Source organism: Podarcis raffonei, chromosome 2, assembly GCF_027172205.1.
Source record: "Podarcis raffonei isolate rPodRaf1 chromosome 2, rPodRaf1.pri, whole genome shotgun sequence".
In the NCBI taxonomy this organism is placed as follows: domain Eukaryota; kingdom Metazoa; phylum Chordata; class Lepidosauria; order Squamata; family Lacertidae; genus Podarcis; species Podarcis raffonei.
Window position 1 is genome coordinate 49610918 of NC_070603.1, and position 10554 is coordinate 49621471.

At 40.8% G+C, this 10554-nt stretch overlaps 1 long non-coding RNA gene across 1 annotated transcript in view; it reads right to left on the reverse strand.

Moving 5' to 3' along the window:
• LOC128407749 (uncharacterized) overlaps nucleotides 1-6067 on the reverse strand; it is a 30535-nt gene extending 24468 nt beyond the window's left edge. The window contains exon 1 of the long non-coding RNA XR_008328876.1: nucleotides 5455-6067. This is a non-coding gene — a long non-coding RNA (uncharacterized LOC128407749). The remainder of the gene's footprint in view (nucleotides 1-5454) is intronic.
• Between the last annotated feature and the right edge of the window lie 4487 nt (nucleotides 6068-10554).

Here is a 10554-nt window from a genome sequence, read left to right on the forward strand (position 1 = left end):
CAACAGATGCAATAGTCGCTCTGTCCCAGTAAATCAACTGTTGTCACCATTTTTCTTCTCAGCCTGGGAAGGAGAGCAGTCTGTCAAACTGCAGATGACTCAGTGAAGAACCTTATCAGTTCCTTGGCAGCTCATAGACTCCTTTCATCCTTCCTTCCAACTGAAGATATATGAGCAATTATACTTCCAATTAAATTAAATTCCAAGTCCTCTTAGCATTATCAAGTTCACTTTGTAAATAATATAGGATGGGGAAGAGTCAGCTCTAAGTTTCCATCATACACCTTTTGCAAAATACAGCTTCCCTCCCTTTCCCCTTTTTGTTACACAAACAGTTCCATTTGGTGTTATATTCCATATTTATAATCCAAGTTCTTCCATCCTCACTTGTACAAATATAATTTGAACTAACATTCAGAGGAGGGTTCCTGAATCATAAATGTGCAGAAGAAAACTTTAAATAAAGAAATTGTAGGCTCCCCTCCTCCCCACCGTCTTTTGCACCAAATGAAGTGTTATCTCAAGTTCAAACCTTAAAGTCCTTGCAGTTGGTTTGTTCCGCAGTTTGTGATCTCATCTCTTCTAGCATGTGCCTATACTTTGCTCCAATTAAACTCTAATTAACAGTAGAACCTCTGCTTCTTAATGGCAACGTTGGAGGGTTTTCACCAGGCTAAGTGCTTCTGCACTCAGCGCCTCCCTGCCCCCACATTCCATGCTAGAACGAGCGCCAGGTACCAATATGGACTGTGAGTAAAGCCCCGTTCCCTCTGTCCCTTGGGAGGAATTTGCAAGAATGATTACCCTCAATCATCATTGTTTTTCCTTCGCCAACTATCTTCTGCTGTCATGGGGGCTGCCCCCATTAAGGCAAAGCAGAACTGGAAGCCAGGTGCGAGTCAAGAAAGGCCCTTTTTAGTGCTATTCCATTGTGGATTCATTTGTTTTAATGGATGCAAACTCGGCTTGCTAATAGGTTTGTCGAAATCTTAGTTCAGCATGCTCCACGCTAAAGGCAAAGCCCAAAGGCATATTCAGCATTGTTTCCTTAAGCATGTAGAAATGATCTGCAATAACTTGTACAGGTAACTGAGCTGGGGAAATCTTTTTGCCTATAAATGCACGATAGCTTGTATAGAACAGGTACCATGCTCTTTGCACTAGAAACTACTTTGATATAAGTCTTAATGGAAAACACATGCTAAATACAGATATACAGAATCAACAATGCCAAGATTTGGATGAGGCTGTTTGCAAGTGGGATGCCAAGCAAAAGTTGCAGTGTTTATAAATTTGTTGTTAATCCTGAACTGGGAAGAAAAGAGAATGACTAATTTTTATTTATCAACAAATTAAATTTAATCCGACAATTTGTCCCAAAGGAGCCCTGAACAGAGCCATACTCTGTTCATCCATTTTTGAAGCGGCGAACAGAACTCACTTATGATCCTCTCAATTGGTCAGTGATGGAAGTGCTATGTGAAAATGGAAGCAACCTTCATATTTACTAGGCGAAAGTGAATAGAGCTGTCAAAAGAACTTATGAGCTTAAAGATTAAAATTCTGTGAAGTCTGCTCCATTAGCTCGTGCATGCACGAGCCTGCTTAGCATCAGGGAAGTAGATGAGAGCGTTCAGGAATCCTGGCTTGCAGAAGAATACAAGTTGCGCTGGCAGAGCTTCACATAGCATTGCATAAAAGTGTGAAAAAATTGGATCAGGCTTTTGGCTCAAAAGCACAATGAAGCAACCCACAGTGATAAGAATGTGCTGCAGCATCCTGTTCCAATAACTTGCATGGATGTCTTCCAAGATCCTGTGCTTTTGATCAGAAAGTGATTTACGGAAAAGATACCCAAGTTTAAAAAAAGGGGGAGGGGAAGATGATCTGGGAAAGATGCAAATAGCTGCAATGCTCTCTTGTGGCTTAGGATTGTGAAGGCCTATACCACATGCTGAACAGAATGAGTACAATTCTCAGTTTAGCCATTGATTCTGAGTAGCTTGGTCGCAAGCGAAAGAGCCACAAAATATCAAGCATGATTAATGGTCATAATGTTCAGCCTTACTGCTGAAGTGCAACTTGGTGTGAAAAGAATTCAAGAAAAAAGCTGATGAATCTATATTGATGAATCTATCCAACACCCTACAAGACTATGGCTATCAAATGCTGACACACACTTGAAAATGATTGTGTCCTTTCTCTTCTAACAGGACAAGTGAATTCAGAAGTAAAGCCATTTTCATTTCAGTTGGACATAGGTCCTCTTAGGGATCAGGAACTGGCTACATAACAAAGACAGTTCTCCCATGTAGAAAGTAGTTTTCCCCAAGGATTGCTATTGGTACCTGTGTTTTTTTAATTGGTTCATAAACTATATTGAGTTAGGGACGAGCAGTGAGGGTCATTAAAACAAAAAGGATTGCAAAGAGCTCCAAAAGGGCCTATCCAAACTAAGTTAATGGGTAGCAAAATGCATAAAGGGCAGGATTCAAACACGTTGTTGTGTATGTGGAACAAGGTCTGCTCATGTAATGAGTCTTCCTCTGCACCCTCTAAATCTTCTCTGGAGAGTAGGTGGGGGGGACCCATAGACCACATTTAGGAGGTGCATAGGGGGAGGAGAGGAAGGAAAGTTCTACTGCATGAGCAGACCTCATCCCCTGCACACATACCTGACTCAGTGCTATGTTGGATTCCACATAAAATGCATCTATCCCTTATGGAGTAGTTGCTAGACGTTATGCATTTCTTAAATGGATCCGGTAAGGAATTATAAGGATAATGAACGTAGCTCCTACAAGAGGGTTGTATCTTTAATTGGTTGCCAACATTGAGTAATACTTTGGTAATCAGAAGGCCTAGGAAACATTTGCCCTGAAAAATATTGGAAGGGCTTTATTTGCTTTTAAATGCCTTCCAAAAATGAAAGCTTCAGCATTGTTGACTGAATAAACAAAAGGGTTGCAAAGACAGGCGAAACAGACCCATATGATCCTATCTGAAATAAATATATGGATGTATTTGCTGAATTTTTCACACTTAACTAATGTTCAGGTCATGTTGGCTAGCATAAAACCAGCCATAATTGCACTCTGTATGTAGAGGCCACATGGAGTGGTAGTTTGAGCTTGTGGACTCCTGCAAAAACCAAAATAAAGCTGCATTGGCCACCCTCAGCTATTTATTATAAACTACTGTGCTTTCATATAGCTAGCTCTGCTATTGCTAATAATCTCACGATGGCTTAAAGATGGCATAATCTTTCAAATATGGAGAGGGGGGCTTCTCATAGGTGGAATGTATGAATAGAATGTCTTCAAAGAGTAATTTGTTTTTCACAGTCTGTGAGCTAAGTGATTCCAACCTTAAATTATCATATGTTAGCAATAGCTACTGCTGTCTTAGTAATACAAGTAAATGATGTATTAGACTAAACACTGTTAAGATGGAAGTTGCATATCAAGGTGGTAATTATCTACCTTCTGTTGGCACTAAAATCTTCAGTGAGAGCAGCAGTCTTTTCTGTTGGAGCTGTTGAGTGGTACTCAATCCTAATGTAGTGTTAGCATATATTAGCTCTTCCTCTGAGACACTCAGCTGCATGCACAGAGCGGGTCAGAACCACTCCGACTGCTGATGACATCCCTGCTAATGAAATTTGGCTGAATTAGTAAGTAAGGGTTGTAATTGTTACAAACCATCTGGGAATACATGTCCCTTTCCTTTGGCTAGCTGAGCACACAGATGTTGTGGGTGTGGCCAGCTGCCATGGTCCTGCCCCATGTGCAATGCAGAATATGTGAAGAAAACAAGTGAAAGGGGCTGTTATATCCTCCATTCCTTATCATCCTTGGAGGCAGAATGGAAGATGTGCAGGTGAATGAACTTTAGGCAGGACAAGTGGGATCTTCAGCAACACATTGCAGTGTGTAGTGCTGCTGTCCAGTGTTCCAGTCCAGGGTGGGTGCAGGCTGGTGGGAAAGTGAGTGGGTGGGTGCCTATGCTTTTGTTCCTCTGCCATCCTTCTGCAGCCACTCTTCCCATTCTGTGTTTCAGTCTGTCCCTCCACCACTCAACAGTTGCTCAGCATAGTGTGGGCACTAAGCATTCTCAATCCCTACTGGTATGTTTTTTGGGGGAGGGTTCTCCTCTCCTCTTACATTTTCTTCTCCTATAGGTGTTTTTCCCTATAGGAGAAAAACCCATACTTCTACATGTTGTGCAATTCACCAAAATATCCTGATACTTCGCTCTTGCCCATTGCTGTTGCTCTTTTGGCTATGTAAGCAATGTAAGTGGAATGTTTGAATAATTAACAGGAATATGTATAAACACCTTGTAAGCAAGTCAGGATGACTGCTGGATCAATGCTCATATAAGCACCCCATTAAAAAATCAGGAGAAATGCTCAATAAAGATCAGACATAGTCCAATCACCGTGTTAACTTTGTGCAAGCAAATCAGGATGAATGCTGAATGCCATCTGCATGAGTCCAAATATAATTGGCATCATTCACCTAAAGAGCCCTATCAGAAGTCCTGCACAAGGAGTTGCGCTTGCATAACAGGACTCCCCACCTACCCCTGTGCACCCCCAAAATTGGCTGAGGGGTGTGTGTTGAACAGCAAACTGGTGGGGGGGGGCAGGGGGGAGTGACCACTCAGGTGGCAGGCTGAAAAGCTTGAGCAGACAGAATGTTCATCAAAGTGTGATGTTTAATTCCATCGCATATACAGTGGTACCTCGGGTTAAGTACTTAATTCGTTCCGGAGGTCCGTACATAACCTGAAACTATTCTTAACCTGAAGCACCACTTTAGCTAATGGGGCCTCCTGCTGCCGCCATAGCCCGATTTCTGTTCTCATCCTGAAGCAAAGTTCTTAACCTGAAGCACTATTTCTGGGTTAGCGGAGCCTGTAACCTGAAGCATATGTAACCTGAAGCATATGTAACCTGAGGTACCACTGTATAAGCTTTCACAATGTCTTCCTTTATCTTTTAATCTCACCTTGCAAAGGAGTTTTCCTCTGTGCGTATTTAATGTATTTCCAACACCTTCACTGTCTGAGGAAGTAATCTTCATTTTATGAAAGCTCATACTGCAATAAATTACTCGGTCTTTAAAGTGTCATACGACTCTTTTCCTTACGGGAATTAATACTTTTCTGAAAACACTGTTTTCTTTTTCTTTTTTTATTAGAAAATGTATCAAGCAATTTGTCACTAGCCATTACAATAAATCTTAAATAAATCGTATACAGTCCCATTTCCATGAATCATGGCTCCAAATACAATTTAAGAATAAAAAACAAACCATACATCTAAAACCAGGAAATTTCACACTTGGAAAAATCTATTAAAAATAAACAAATCTTACATTTCATCACCGTCTGGTCTGTGATCTACTTCCACTGTAAATAATAGGAAACTTGCTCATTGTTACTACTCACATTTTAGTAATCTATTGCTTTCATGTCTTGATGGACTTTCCAACTTCCATTCTTTTACAGATTTGGCTAGTTCTAGGAATGTGGGCCTTGTGTTTGTCACAGCTCCAGCACCGTCTCACATGCCTGTAGGCAAATTTAAAATAAATATTGTCTGGTGTCCACTGTCAACCCAAAGTGCAGCCACTAAGTGCTTTGGAGGTCCCTACTTGGTTTCTGTAGGGTTGAACAAGCCCAGAATCCTTCTGAACCATCTGCTTCAAGATTCAGGATTCATTCAAATCTGCTGCACACCCCTAGTATTAACAGAACCTTTAGTTTAGTTATAACTGCTGATATACTTAGTAGTATACAGCTACTAATAAGTGTTTGAAATAAGGCTTGCGACTTCATATTAAATGTTTCTTAAAATGTTACTGGAAATAGTATACTTATTTGCAGTTTATTTCATATTTGCAAATGATTGTCTTAGATACTTTTTTCTTTTTGCTACACAACCGCCATGGGTCCAAATCATATTCCTTGGTTGTCCGCTAGCTGGGACTGGATAGTCAGTTTAAAGTACCCTACACACCAGTCACACTAGTCTTGCAGTGTTCATACTGGCGATCTTTCTAAAATTAATTCCCATCACTTAAATCAAAGGTATTACTATTACTTCAATATTTAACCAGCATAAATGCTTGTGTCAGGAACTGCAAAGGCTGGAACAGAGATTGTCTTGGCTGAGTTTACTGTCACTGGAATACACCTAGATTGGCCTGGTGAAAAGAAGAGTTTGGATTTGATATCCCGCTTTATCACTACCCTAGGGAGTCTCAAAGCGGCTAACATTCTCCTTTCCCCTCCTCCCCCACAACAAACTCTCTGTGAGGTGAGTGAGGCTGAGAGACTTCAGAGAAGTGTGACTGGCCCAAGGTCACCCAACAGCTGCATGTGGAGGAGCGGAGACGTGAACCCGGTTCCCCAGATTACAAGTCTACTGCTCTTAACCACTACACCACACTGGCTCCTCCATGTGGAGAGGGGAGGGTTCTTGCACATTTAATAGTTGTGTAAAATAGGAAGCCCTGTTGTTTTTCACTTGAGCACTGACTGTGTCCAAGGTGTACCAGAAAACAGACTGGAGGAAATTCAGGCCATATGGCAGCCCTACCTTTCCTTCACAATAAATACATTAAGAAATAGATTAAACAAATGAAAAAGGAATGGGAAAAGCAACCCTAAACTCACAGAACAGCAAATCTCAAATCTTGCTTCCCCAGTATTTTATGCACAAAATTCAGTATAATGAAGAAATGTGTAGAACTGCCACAAGAGGGAGCTAATGCATAATAATTGAACGGATATGCAGCATTCAAGTCAGATTTGTGCAGAAGAACTCCATGGACTTTCAGACGGGATTTTGTAGATGTGCAAGTCAGTGTACTGTAACCCATTTCTCCTTTTCTCTGCCCCCCCCCAGCTTTCCTGGCTGCTTATAAATAAGAGGTTGTTACTTTTTGAATTAATAACAAAAAATAGAAATTATTTTAAGGGTGAGTTTTTACAGAAAATGAATATAAGAAAAGAGTAAGTAATCAAACAGTCAGGAAGCAGACGCCTGTTGGGTTAGTTTGAAATAATAATAAAACATTATTTGAAATAAAAAACACTATTTGCCTTTTTTTGGTAAACTGTTTCTTATTACTTGCTAGAGATATGTAGGGATAGGATGAGTAGGGGGAAGTATGTGGGGGTGGGAGGGCTCTGGCCCGTCATATCTCTAGCTGCTCCTAAGTATATGATGTAATTATTTAAACATATAATAGTCTGCAGATAAAATAAATAAATACAATACTGTATGCATTTCTTCATTTCCCCATTTTAAAACGCCTCAAACTTTTAAATTGCCAAGTACAAAAAAAGAAGATGTCTGCATCAATTAGCCTCTTTTTAGCATGGTTCATTTCAGAAGGGGATGCCTTCAAATTTTGCAATTCTGGCAAATAATAATAATATACAAACATTAAGATTCCTAACAAGTTGAGGCTCTGTCTCCTAAGCCAGAGCATGATGTCAGTCCAGGCCTACTTGCAAACAAGGCGGGTTCTGAGGAATATAAATATATATTGTTTTGAAGAGTGCTGCCAGATAATATGCTGAAGGCATTCCACTGTAGTTGCAAGCATGTGAAATCTCAACAAAGAAGACACCCCTTTCATGCCTCTAGGCTACCCAGTACTGATTGTTCTCACAATTCTGACATGTATAGAAATGAGAAAAATTCATCTAAGCATGCAGTTGCAATTGGAGATCTGTGATGGAAGAAATTAAAACAAAACAAAATGTAAACTAAAATGTAAAAGGAAAAACACAGCATGCTGCCATGAAATGACACAATAATAGGCCTCAAGGCCTACAAGGAAAGATGTAGCATTAAAGGCTATGAACACATTAGGGTCTAAAAACAGTTTGATGTTGTCTTCGTGCTCCCCCTCCCCTCACCGCATCATTTCAAGTAGCATCACGTTGCTGTACAGACCGGGGGGGGGGGGGAATCTCTTCAGTCGATGCACATCACCCAGTGCTGAACTCTATATCACTGAAGCTGTCATCTGCACATGTTCAATGGCTGTCTCTGACGTACACACCTCAGGTTAACTGTGATTTCCATTTTCCAATCAGTTGGAAGCTGGTTTTGGGGGAAATACATCAAAAGCAGTATTTCTCAAGAAGCTACAGGACAGATATGGATTGCAGCTAATGCCATGTATATTCAGCGTCAAACACCAACAGCGGAAGCATGCTGGACCATATAAGTGGTAATATATACACAGTCAAAATATGACTTCTTTTACAAGCTGAAAATATTCTTCCATTTCCTTAGGAGAGAAAATGTGACCACACTTTTTGCTGTATTTTTGATACACCTTCTAGCCAGGAGGCCAGATAAGATTGCTTTGGGTTCTTAAGGGATGATGGTTTAAAAACACATAATGAAGTAACTTTGCTGAAGTAGAGCAGGTTTGGGATGGTAAATGTACTTACACCGCCCTCAGTTTATCCTGGTAGAAAGGCAGAATATATATATATATATATATATATATATATATATATATAGACAGAATATAAAAAAGAGAGAAAGCAAAGTGTATGCTCTGGAACAGGAAACTTTCACTTGAACACAGAATCCTTTTTGTAGTTTGTAAAAACTAGACCACATACTTAAGGAAACTCGTAGAATTAAAAGTAATTAATAATGGTTCATTCATTAAAATGAAAGTAAACATGAACTTTCAGTTCCATTGGCAAAGTTCAAATTATTTTGAATGAGCTCTTGGTACAATTTTTTTAAAAAAACATACAATGGTACATTATAAAGAGGCTGTTTTTATTCTGAAGTACAGAATGACTGAAGAATTTGGCTCTTAATACACGTACAGTGTTTGTTTAGTTTCTGATTGAAGCAATAAGGATGGGCACTAGAGCAGTACTTAAGGGCTTGTGCAGTTAAATCATAATGCAGCTGCATGTTATTAAACTGCAAACTCTATGCTAGAAAAATGGTCTGTTTGTTAAGAAAGTTGGATCACTGCCTAAATAGCACTTGGTTCCTTCTGCTGCTGCCCTTTTCAACTCCTGATTTTATTTTGAGAAAAGATAATGCTAGGTGTACCAGCCTTCCTTAACCACTGAATAAAATGTGACATATCTACTTTTTCATTGTGTAGTCAAATGAAACACGTGAATTCCATACCAGTACTGTATTATTATTTCCTACTCTAAGTTCATTCTCAACATAACAGAAAGCAGGTTAGGTTATTGCCAGTTTGAGTGGGGTGTGTGTGTAGCAGCAGTTGTAGTCCAGTGTAGCTGTGGCACTGAGGTGATCTTCCACCTTTGATGCAGCCAGGGAAGGACATCATTTCCTCATTCACCAGCTACACTGACTGCTGGGGCTTGCCTGGTTGTAGTCAATCACGGGTGAGCCTGGGGTGCTGTTTAGGGTCAGCTGTACCCAGGCTTCAGCCTCACCCAGTCAGCCCTGGATTCTCCACCCATCCCATGCTTTATGTGTAGGACTGCCCAAGGGTGAGCAGGCAAGCGCTGCTGCGTAAGATCTTGCTATGGAAGCCTTCAGTCACTATGGAATTTACCTTCAGACAAATTAGGCTCATCTGGGGTTTTGCCTACCTCATATCATTTATCACAACTTGAGAGTAGGGCACGTCCCTACTCTCCCTCCCACACAGTTGTCAACCACATGGAATAGGGCTCCAGTGACAGGTAATTTGGGGCGTTGTTCTGTTGGAAGTAAACGGAAGTGTTAGAGACAACACGTAACACCCATACTCAAAAATCTGCATTGGCTCTTAGTATCTGCACTAGCTGAAATATCTGAATAGTCTTCCAAGGCAGTCCCAGGAGGACTGCGCTGCAGTCGTCCATGCTGCAGTTACAAAATAATGTATTACAGCTGGTTCTTGGGGAACAGGCCCAGTTGGTGGTGAAGTAGCTGAAGGTTGCAAAAGGTATCTCTACTTTAGGAGCAAACATAAAATGTAATTGATGGCAACAGTGTTTAATGTACAGTCACACCTTGGGTTGAAGTAGCTTCAGGTTAAGTATTTTCGGGTTGCGCTCTGTGGTGACCCAGAAGTAACAGAGTGTGGTTACTTCCAGGTTTCACCGCTCGTGCATGCGCTCAAAATGATGTCACGTGCATGCGCAAAAGCAGCGAATTGCAACCTGCACACACATGGGTTGCGTTCCTTTCAGGATGCTAACGGGGCTCTGGAATGGATCCCGTTCGCATCCAGAGGTACCACTGTATCATTATTTTGTACATTAGCAAGTGTGTTTTGTTTTCTTAGCATGAGTTTCTCCACTTCAAGTCTACTTGCTCCATAGATGTGAAGCATGCTGAATGCTAGAAAGTAAACGGACAGAAGTCTTTTGTGAAGAAAGAGGTGTTGGGGACTGAGCTGCTTGAAAGAATAAAAATAGTGGAAACGGACAGCCGATCTGATGAGCCTTTATGATTCTAACACTTGCGACGGACTTAGTAACAAAACAAGACAGAGCAGGAGTCGTCGGTCTATAGGAGAAAGCAGCAGCACT